The sequence below is a fragment of the Scardinius erythrophthalmus genome, assembly GCF_964197995.2.
Source record: "Scardinius erythrophthalmus genome assembly, chromosome: 16".
Lineage (NCBI taxonomy): Eukaryota > Metazoa > Chordata > Actinopteri > Cypriniformes > Leuciscidae > Scardinius > Scardinius erythrophthalmus.
Genome location: NC_138236.1, coordinates 9,426,632 through 9,437,194, shown reverse-complemented (window position 1 = coordinate 9,437,194; position 10,563 = coordinate 9,426,632).

The window sequence follows — 10,563 nt, the reverse complement described above, 5'->3', positions numbered from 1 at the left end:
CAGACTTTGGATAAAAAAGGAGAACTAAAACGAGAATCAACATCAGCGCGGTGTTTTCGAGATGCCGAGAGCGTATATAAACAAGAGCTCCACGTCCGAGACTTCGACCGCTCCTACATGTACTTATTAAACAGGTGAGCACATTTACATAAAACTAATCAATGTTATATAGTTCAACAATGATAAAATGTTAGAATATGATCTGTATGTTATTCTAATGTTGATCTAGCTTACTGCTAGTCTCATACAGACAAACTAACACATACTTTTCAACACATTCAAATGCAGTTTAGTGTGATAGTGTAATGTTAGACCAGGTGAAACAGCGCTGCCTTACCTCACAAGTTTAATTTGTCTAATAAACTGGCCTGTGAGTAGTATCGATGTATTCAGTCAACCATAAACATTATTAGATCGGCCGGCTTGACGTTGACGACAACATCCATAATTCTTAGCATGTGTTGCGTCATCAAACTACACCTTTGTTATTGTAAAGAGGTTAGCGACCCCTAGTGGTGAAAAATTCCATACTGTACGTTTAAAATAAACCATCCAGTTGTGTCCTAATGCTGGGATCCTTGTGAAGCCTGTAAAGAGACACAAACGACCTGTTTAAACTGGACAAAGTGAAAGTTCTTTCACTCTTCCAATTTTCCTGTTGTCAACAGGCTGAAGCGCGTAGAGTGTGTCAGAAACTGTACATGCATAACAGTGTAGACAGCATCAGTGATTATAATGGTTTTATTTGCTTTTGGCACTCACATACAGTGTAAGCAAATGTCAGCCGTTAAGCGACTGAATACTCTAAGTTTAAAGACTCTATCTTTAAATCATTTAAATATTTGCAATTAGGTTTCTGGTATATTTTTAAATATTTAATAGTTAAGAAAACATTAAATAAAAAAAACTAATATTTAAGTAGTGTCTGTATAATTGGTTCCTTTTAACATTTGGAGTAAAACATATTTTTAACATAGTACTTTCAAAGGTAATGTTCCCCATCATTGTTTGCACTTGCTCATTCCCAGTGTTTTGAGCTCAGGTTGTTTTCATTGCAGACTTTTTGCCATCACTTCCTCCATTACCATTATATGAAATGCCTGTCATTCTTTGAGAGCAGGAAAGCAGGATGTGACCCTGCTTCTATGCACAGTTTTTTTTGTCAAGTGTGTTGTATTATCTCTTGAAGAAGCGAGTTAAACGAGGCCTCTTGTCGCGTTGTATCTGAAGCTCTGCAGGACGTCCTAGCATCACCCTGAGCGGGTTAAGCGCCTGGGAACCACCGGGGAGAGTGTAATTAACTTTAGTTGGTGCCCTGCTTTGCTGAACCATGACCTCACTCGGCCCACCCCCTGTGAGTGGCATGTTAGAGCAACATTAGCAGTAATGAGCTTTTATTTGGCAGGTCTGTCTGTGGCAGGTTGCCTCCCAACGCTCACAGTCCGATACCGAGGGAAAATGAAGGCTCGAGAAATGATGCTAGTGGGAGGATGGAATGCACTTTTAGAAACAACGGGGGCGAAGCACAGGAGGTTCTGTGGTTGTGTGTGAGTGTGTGTGTGTGAGAGTGTTTTCATGGGCTCCTAGGGGCCACCCTGGATGTTTTTTACCGAACGAAGGTATTCACATAACATTTAAATCATCTCAGTGTGACTTAACCTGCAGATGTAGAGAAACCGAGGAGCATGGGAACAATGGTAGAGGGAATTCTGCAAGGGTCATTATCCGAGAAAGGGCCTAAAAATGACTGAAGGCTGAATCCGAAATCACATACTTCCTTCTATATACACTCTTAAATAAAGGTTCTTGATGGTTCCATGAAGAACCTTTAACATCCATTGAACCCTTTCAATGCATTAAGGTTCTTTATACTAGAAAAAGTTTCTTTTAGATACAAAATGTTCTTTAGGGAACCCAAAATGATGGTTCTATGGCATCTCTGCAAAACCCCACTTTTGTAACCTTTATTTTTAAGAGTCTAGTACAGTGTTTCCCAACCCCGCTCCTGGAGGTAGCCTACCCCAACACTACACATTTTCCAATTCTTCCTATTTAATCACACCTGAATCAACTCATCAGCTCGTTAGTAGAGACTACAAGACCAGAAGTATATGGGTCAGTTAAGAGAGTCATCCAAAATGTGCACTGTTGGTGTACCTACAGGAGCGGGGTTGGGAAACACTGGTCTAGTAGGCAAAACATATTTATAAAAAAGAGTCATATGTCTAGATTCACAGAGCAGTTGGCAAAAAGTACCCGGAGAGCATTTGTGAATGGCAGTGAAGCTGCGCAACTGATGCTGGTAGGTCACATGACAATTACGGATAGTATATGTCTGGTTTACTTTCATACTAGACAAGATTTTGGACGCAGCCATAATTTTTTTTTTTTTTTTTAGATGAAAAACCAACTGTAGTGATGGGGCTGTGGTGTGGGAAGTGTGATTAGCTTGGTCGTCAGAGGAATAAAGCAAGCAAGTGCAGGAATCTTGACCTGCGGGTTCGGTCCTCGTTGCCTGCCGGGCCAGGAGAAAGAGGCTCTCCACAGAGGCGGCCTGGAATCCCAGTCCAGCCGCCCTCCCTTTCATTACTCTAGTGCTCCCGCTGTGGAGTTAGTGGGCATCAGCAGCTCAGTCTCCCCCTTCTCTTCATCTACACCTATAGATGAGGTCCCGGTCCTGAAGATGGAGACCTCCTGCTCCTCTACTCCCCCGTGTCCTCCTATTGTTGGGAAGGGAAGGGGGGTGAGTGTCTACCCTCTTGAACACACAAAGAGGGAAATGAAAGTTGTTTCCAGCATGTCTGAGGTCTAGGTGGAAGGCTTTAGCGGCCTCCTCTCAGGGGCCTGCTTACTGAGATGAAGCACAGCATGCTTGTGGGAAATCACCTTTTTTGTGTGTCTTAAAGCTTTTCTTCTGTGATATCTCAGCTTCTTGTTGTGTAGGCTCACAATGGTTCACATGAAGTCTGAGGAAGGTATCATAGCATGTAAAAGCATGAAACTCAATATGAATAATATGTTTTTTGGATGTCTTAAACCATCCGTTGGTGCACTGCGGTTTACAATTGGTTACTTTAGAAATGTGGCTTAATGTGATTTACAAAAGGAATAACATTCCTCTGCATCAGAGCCACAATCAGATTTTAGGGTTAGACATATTTGTCATTGGATAATTATGAGCTGTAATGTAAAAAAATTATCATAATTTTGCACAAAGACTGTAAATATAAAGATAAAAACCTGTTAAATGGTTAACAAACTAATGGCACATTTCATGTCATTTTACAATAAAATACTGTTAAATGTATTTAAATGTTCCTTTTATTATTTGCAATGGAAAAAAATTAAATTGACATTCCCAGAATTCTCTGTGTGACAGCTCACATATGAGAAATAACTGTTTCTTCTTAGTATTTTTTTATAAGTTATGTATACATTAGGGTATTGTGTTACATTTTATGAATAAAATAATTAATTTCTCTAAAAATAACTTACCCAGAAGTTTGGAATGTAGTATCTTTGAATGGGATTCTGTTATTTGGGATTCTGTCATTGTTCAACCACAAAAATGCATTCAACATAATATTTTATTCTGTTTTTATTTTCTTTAATACCTTATTCAGATAAATGCATATATTGGTAAAAATTATATCTTAAATTTACCATATTCTGCAAATATCAGATCACGGCTAGATAAATTGGCCACTGGGGCTTCTTGCCAGATACAGGATTATTTTCCCCAAGTAGGCACGATGGTCCTTTTTATATAATATATTGAATGATGTATCCGTGTTGGACAAACATTTTTGTGCTTGTCTATGAGTATGTTTGAATTTTAGTAATTTTGTAATGAACCCATTTGACAGATTTTAGTGCAGCGTGTGTGTGTGTGGTTTATGAGGGTCTAAATTTGTATAATGACATGGGTATTACAACGTAAACATGGTTTATGAGAACACTTCCTGCAGTGCCCTCATAAACCAAATGGCTTAAAATACATACTGAACTGTTTTTTTTTTTTTTTTCATATTTTTCATTAAAAAAATGCCAAAAGTTTTGTGTGATGGGTAGGTTTAGGGGTTGGGTTGATGTAAGTGAAGAGTCCCCGTAAACCACATTTTCAAGAATGTGTGTGTGAACATTTGTGTGTCCATAAGAAAAGCACTTCCTCTCTAATTGATATCATCAGTGGTAAAACCTAACAGACCCAGGAGGGAGGTCTGGAGCCTGTGAGAAGATGTACTAATCCCTTCTTGCTTTCCTCCTCCCCTCTGGATCTATATATATGTGTGTGTGTGTGTGTGTGTGTGTGTGTGTGTGTGTGTGTGTGTGTGTGTGTGTGTGTGTGTGTGTGTGTGTGTGTGTGTGTGTGTGTGTGTGTGTGTGTGTGTGTGTGTGTGTGTGTGTGTGTGTGTGTGTGTGTGTGTGTGTGTGTGTGTGTGTGTGTGTGTGTGTGTGTGTGTGTGTGTGTGTTGTGTTGGTATACGCCTGCTGTTGTTGTATTTGGATGAGTACTCCAAATGGCTTTGACTGTGAGAGCGACTAGGGAGAGGAGATCATTGTTTGTGGCACTTTTCAATACTCCAGAGCTGCACCTCCAGAGAAGAACCCATAAAAAAGCACTCCCATCTAATTGGGGACGATATCACTCCCTTAGGTACAAACAAACAGACTGGGGAAGGAGGTATGGAGCCTGTGAGATGATGCACTAATCCCATATTTTTCCTCTTCCTCCTCATGTGTGTGAAAGGGAGACTGGGGCTAGTTGTCACTTTTCACTCCAGTCAGAGTTTCTCAGTGTATGTTTATTTTTGAAAGTTATTTTCTGTATTGACATATATCTTAAAGTCTTAGTTACAGGATGCTATATTGTATGCACGCCTATGGGCCAGAGGAAAAGCATTTTGGAGGGGCATGTTGTCACATGTTATTAAATGGCTTATTATGGGTTTTTCAGCAAAATGTAAATGGTAAAATGAATATAAAGCCACAAAGTTTACGAAACAAAATGTAAATTAATATTAAACAATTGTTTTGTCCAAAACTTATTGGAATTAATATGATGCCCTGCTCTGATAAAAATGGCATGCCCAGACCAGAAATATGTATGTGTGTGTATGTGTATGTGTATGTGTATATATATATATATATATTGTTATAATATGCTGATTTGGTAATCAGGTAACATTTATTTTTATTAATATGAATTAAAAAAAACATTTACTTAAAATAGAAACCTTTTGTAACATTATAAATACATTTACTGTCTATTTTGATCAATTTAAACAACGCATCCTTGATAAGTAAAAGTATTCATTTATTTAAAAAAAAAAAAAACTAAAAAAAAAAACTTATATCCCAAACTTTTCAATTTTAGTGTAGACCTTGTTGTCGTCCTCATGTGACAACTAGCCCCAGTCTTCTCTATAAGCAGCACCTGGTCTCTCTCTTTGCCGCTTCCACTTGGACATTGAGTGTGTAGCTTTGGATAATTGTTCCTCAGCTTTTCTGTCAGTACACAATGGGACTAGTCTAAAGAATAATGATCGTCTTATTCTAAGTGCATATAAAGACCAAAATATGCTTTTAACAGGGTAATGATTCAAATGTGTTTTGTCAATGTTAGCTCAGCTTCATTTCTCATTTGCTCACTGATGTCAACTCATAAAACATCTCAACACCTCATCAGAACCGCTCAGGCTGCATATAATACGCCATATTTCTTCTGCTGACAATGCCGATGATGGTCTGTTGGGAGTTTGCAGGTCATAAGTATAAGTGTCAAGCAGAGTTCAATAATTAAACCTATTGTAATATTTAAAACATCTGCACATGTTGCATGTTGAATCCTCATCGGCCGTCTTGTCTTACGCGCTCATCTTTATTTCCACTAAATATATCAATGTTTGACTCTGGTCTTTGCTTATTGAGAGCTGAATTGCGGTTCCATATTCTCGATGATGTCTCACCCCGAGAATTTTTTTGATTGAAATAACAGCAAACACCTGGACTGAATTTGCTCTACCTGAAAGCAGCCTATCAAAGTCTATTTAATGCTTCATAAACGTTACTTATTGCACAATGTTTATATCAATATGAGGTCCTGGGGCCTCCATAGCTGAAACCCGAGGAGACGGTTACCACAGCCTGAGTGGCCCATTAGCTTAATGGCTGTCTAAAGTTTCACTCAGGATGTATTGCTGTTATGGCTGAGAGCTTTGCGTTTCCCTTTTTTACGACTCCCTCAGATTCTCAACGCCCAAGAACCGGGAAAAGGAGAAGAACAAAACAAATAGGGAGGGAATGTGACACTTGTTCAGTATTGCTGGATTCTGTGCTGGAGTGTGGTTCGACTCAGCTTGTTAATAGGCTTGCAAGAGACTCAAGGTATGATTTTAAGTGATTGTCCTGTTCAGTGTCCGTTGCACTGAGAACTGCACTGACCTCAGGTCAGACCTTTGACCTCGGTCTCCAGCTGGTGAATGGAGAACAGGGTGAGGTGTTCCCTATTTAATCCAGATTCCCACTTGCTCAGGCGGTGATGGAATGTCACAATCAACAAGTATGCAAGCATGTAGCTCCTAATTAAACCTCAATTTTGTTTGACTTAGTTGGACTAAATTCAATTTGAAACTTTTTTTTATGGCCCGAAATACTGTTGAGTGTATATGTGAGTGTGTGTGTGTGTGTGTGTGTGTGTGTGTGTGTGTGTGTGTGTGTGTGTGTGTGTGTGTGTGTGTGTGTGTGTGTGTGTGTGTGTGTGTGTGTGTATTGTGGCAGGAGGAGCAAACGACGGACACATGGGAGTGGTGTCAGGCCTCAGAGAGGCATTATTAAAGTACACATAAAATGTCCAAAAATGGGGGAAATAAAGTGTTAAAAAAAGGGGATCTGGTGTCCTCGTGGTGCCAGGGAATCGTGAAGAATGGGTAGTGAAGAGATGGAATGGGTCCAGCCAGTTAAGGGGGCGGTGTCCGGCGGTCGCACGCGCTTCTCTCTCTGTTTGGTCTGAGGGCACGAGGGGGCGGCGGCTTCGGCATCGCGGCTCGTCCTCTCTTGGCCCCGACAACTGAGGGGATAGCGGCCTGGCATCCTAGCCCATAAGCAGCGTCACGCATGTTTCTCCATTCCGGACCACGGGTCCGGCGACTCCCATATTGGACGGAGCTGGAATCCCTCCGCGCACCCTTCCTGGACCCACGACGACATCAGTGTGCATGCACAGGGAAGAGACCGCAGTCTCTCGAGGAGAGGCGCGATTAGCATTTTGCCTAATTAAAAAAAAGGCCTATTTGTGGAGAAATATGTCATATTTGAGTAGCATAAAAGCTTTTTATTTGTTTTCTTCCTAATTGTCCTTGAAATGGTGGTCATGGGAATGGTGGTCCCCCCCCCCCCCAACACAAACATGGTTTGGCCACTGATCGAAATTTGATGTTGTCATTTGATTTGAAGTTCAGTAGGCTACGCTGGTGGTGAAGCTGGAACTAGTAAAGTAATCGTAGAGCAAGTTAGAAACGTTAACGATGCTTGTCAGGGGTTTGACATAAATCTTGTGCGATGTCCTAAACTGCCGAGATAATCATACAATGCGTGCCGTAGACCTACAAGTCCTCTAATGACACGTTAATATGCAAACGAATGACTCCTTTGAACCGATTCACTTTAATGAATGGTTAAAACAACTGATCTGGGGTGCGTTTCCCGAAAGCATCGTTGGCCAACTATGGTCGCAAGTTCCGTCGTTACCAATAGAGTTCAATGGACATTGCGATGAACTTGCGACCATAGTTGGCCAACGATGCTTTCGGGAAACGCACCCCTTTCCAACACTGAGCTCACGAGAAGTCTGAATCGGTGTATAAAAAATCGGTAACACTTTACAATAATGTTCCATTTATGGTTAACAACATTAGTTGGCATATTATTAATAAACTGCACTTCTACAGCATTGTTAATTTTAATATTTAGGCTACTAGCCTACATTATTGAAATCAAAAGTTGTATTTGTTAACATAGTTAATGCACTGTGAAGTAACACGAACAAACAATGAACAGAGGAAGAAGAGAGAAAGCAGAGAGGAGAGGAGAGGAGAGGAGAGGAGAGGAGAGGAGAGGAGAGGAGAGGAGAGGAGAGGAGAGGAAGAGCAATGGAAAAGGAGAGATCTGGGCGCGGTGGGGCCCATCTAAGATTATCTCGTCCCGGGCCCAGACAAGACTGTCAGCTGGCCTGACAACAATGTTAGTGAGTAAATCTACTGAAATGTCCACCATAACAGTGGAGTGTGATGTGTAAGATGAGAAAGCAGATGTTAAGTCGTTTGTCATGGTTGTAAAAAAAACAATGGCTATCTGAACATCCAAGCGCAGACCAGTCCAGAAGCAATCAGTAAATTATCGGGGAGGGTCATGCCTTTTTTCACAATCATTTTGGAGGGTCAGAGAAAAATGTATTGCTAGATCTCAAAACTCCTCCGGTAGCCCCTTAAAAAAACGAACAGTCCCTAACCATTATTTGTAGCGTGCCTCTTCTCCAATAATCGCAAATAGCTCTGTGCTTTGTTTCTTCTAAAAGGAAACAATGTGTCATCTTTGAAATTCTGTAAATTTTAGCACGAAATTCAAAAAATAAATGGCGTTTTGACGCTCCTAAATGTGACGTGACGTGACAGATCGCTGTAGCGCCTCAGTTCAAGCAGCAGCGCGGAGCGCGAGTCTATTCTTACACTTTAATACAAATAATATCTAGAAAAACATGCATGAATATCAAAAGGTAAGTTGAAAGATACAGTACAACCATATCTTGTCTCATGTAATCACTCAGTGTTATAAAGATGTCAATAAAACAGCTTGTGAACAACGTCACTTAATGTTGCATTTACCTCAAGAAAGTCATCCGTTTAGCTTAAAAAAAATAGAGAGGAGCTTATTTACTGTTAATTATGTATGTTTGAATAAATTTGCCATGATGACAAGTGCTTATGAAAACTACCTTATATGTGTAACTGAGTTGTATACAAACATTTCAGCTTTTATTTGAGTGTAGGCTAAATATTATATCTGGAAATAAATAGCAGTTTAATATAATGTTGTTAATTTTAACCTCTAATATTATAGTGTACCAAATGAGACGGTTATCTTTATAGTTTGCAGCATTATTTGAGAGAGATTTTATTTATTTTTTTCCAGAAGAAAAACCAAACTATCTGCATCGGCCGATATCATTCTGAATAATAGTATCGGCTGAGAAATTTAATATCGGTGCGTGTTATTATATGTTTAATATATTACAAATATTATATATATATAGGCTGTGTGTTTGTGTATGTGTGTGTGTTTATTTTTATACTTAGTGATATTTCATTTTTTTATTTACTTTTTATTTAAAAAAATATATATTTATTTTTTACTTATTTCCAATTTAGCCTGGACCTCTACCGGTGCCCCCTCAATAAGAATAGGTGCTTGACATCCCTGATTATAAGGACTTCAAAGACACAATTAGCATTATGTTGACATTATCTTGACTCTGTTATTATATTGACCCATTGAAAAGAGCTGTTGTGGTCATCATTACTGACTTATTCTGCATAGTCATGACAGAGTTACTCATACTATAATTGTCATGGACTTGATTTACGGGATACTGCTGTCTTCCTTTAAAACACAAATACAGTTGCAGCTGGGAAATGACACACTGCGTCAGTGGAGTAGCTCTTTCCAGTAAGAGAAATTTCAGCTTCATTTTTATTAGAACTGACAGAAATGTTTCTTGGAGTCATTTGGGGGAAAAGTTATGTGTTATTCTTTTGTCTTGACCTTACACACCAGTTGTCCATCTTGCTAAATGTAAGCAGGGCCAGAAATGTAGGTGTCCAATCATCTGATGCTACTCTTTAAATGTCCAAACACAACTAGCATAAATGAGTACATCTAAAGTAAATGATCAAGTATACTATACAAATTAGTTTTAAGTTACTGGAACTCTCTTGTAACTACTAGACATGCACTTGTTAGTACTACTATTCCTATTTCACGTTACTTAGTTTTTTAAGCGGGTTTTACAGTGTAGAAACTACTGGAACATTTACTTTTTGTGCTTTTTACTGATTGCGGTCTACAGCTAAATGGTGAGGAATATTTTGGATGCAGTCCATCAGTCCATTAATTTTTGTTACTGATCATGTCTTCTTTTAAGTTATGTAACATCCATGGTTTATGAGTCAAAGTCTAGGTCGTGGTGCTTGTAATTGTGTTTTTCTTCAATTACAGGAACATTGGTGTGCTGGAGTTGTTGATTTTTATTAAAACTGACAGATTTTTTTAAATTTGTTTTGTTGGTCATATTAAAATTAAAAAATACTTCATGGGTCAAAAACAACTTCATATTTAGTCATTACTATAACTCATTATTTTGAGCTTTACAAGAACTGAGATTGAGAAAGAAAAGTGTTTGAGATAATGAGGAAATGTTCTCATTTTTATTGCTTGCTAAAAGTAGTCTTTGTCCTTTTTAATTCATGAAATTCTTATAAACACATTACCCACAAACAATCTTGGCAC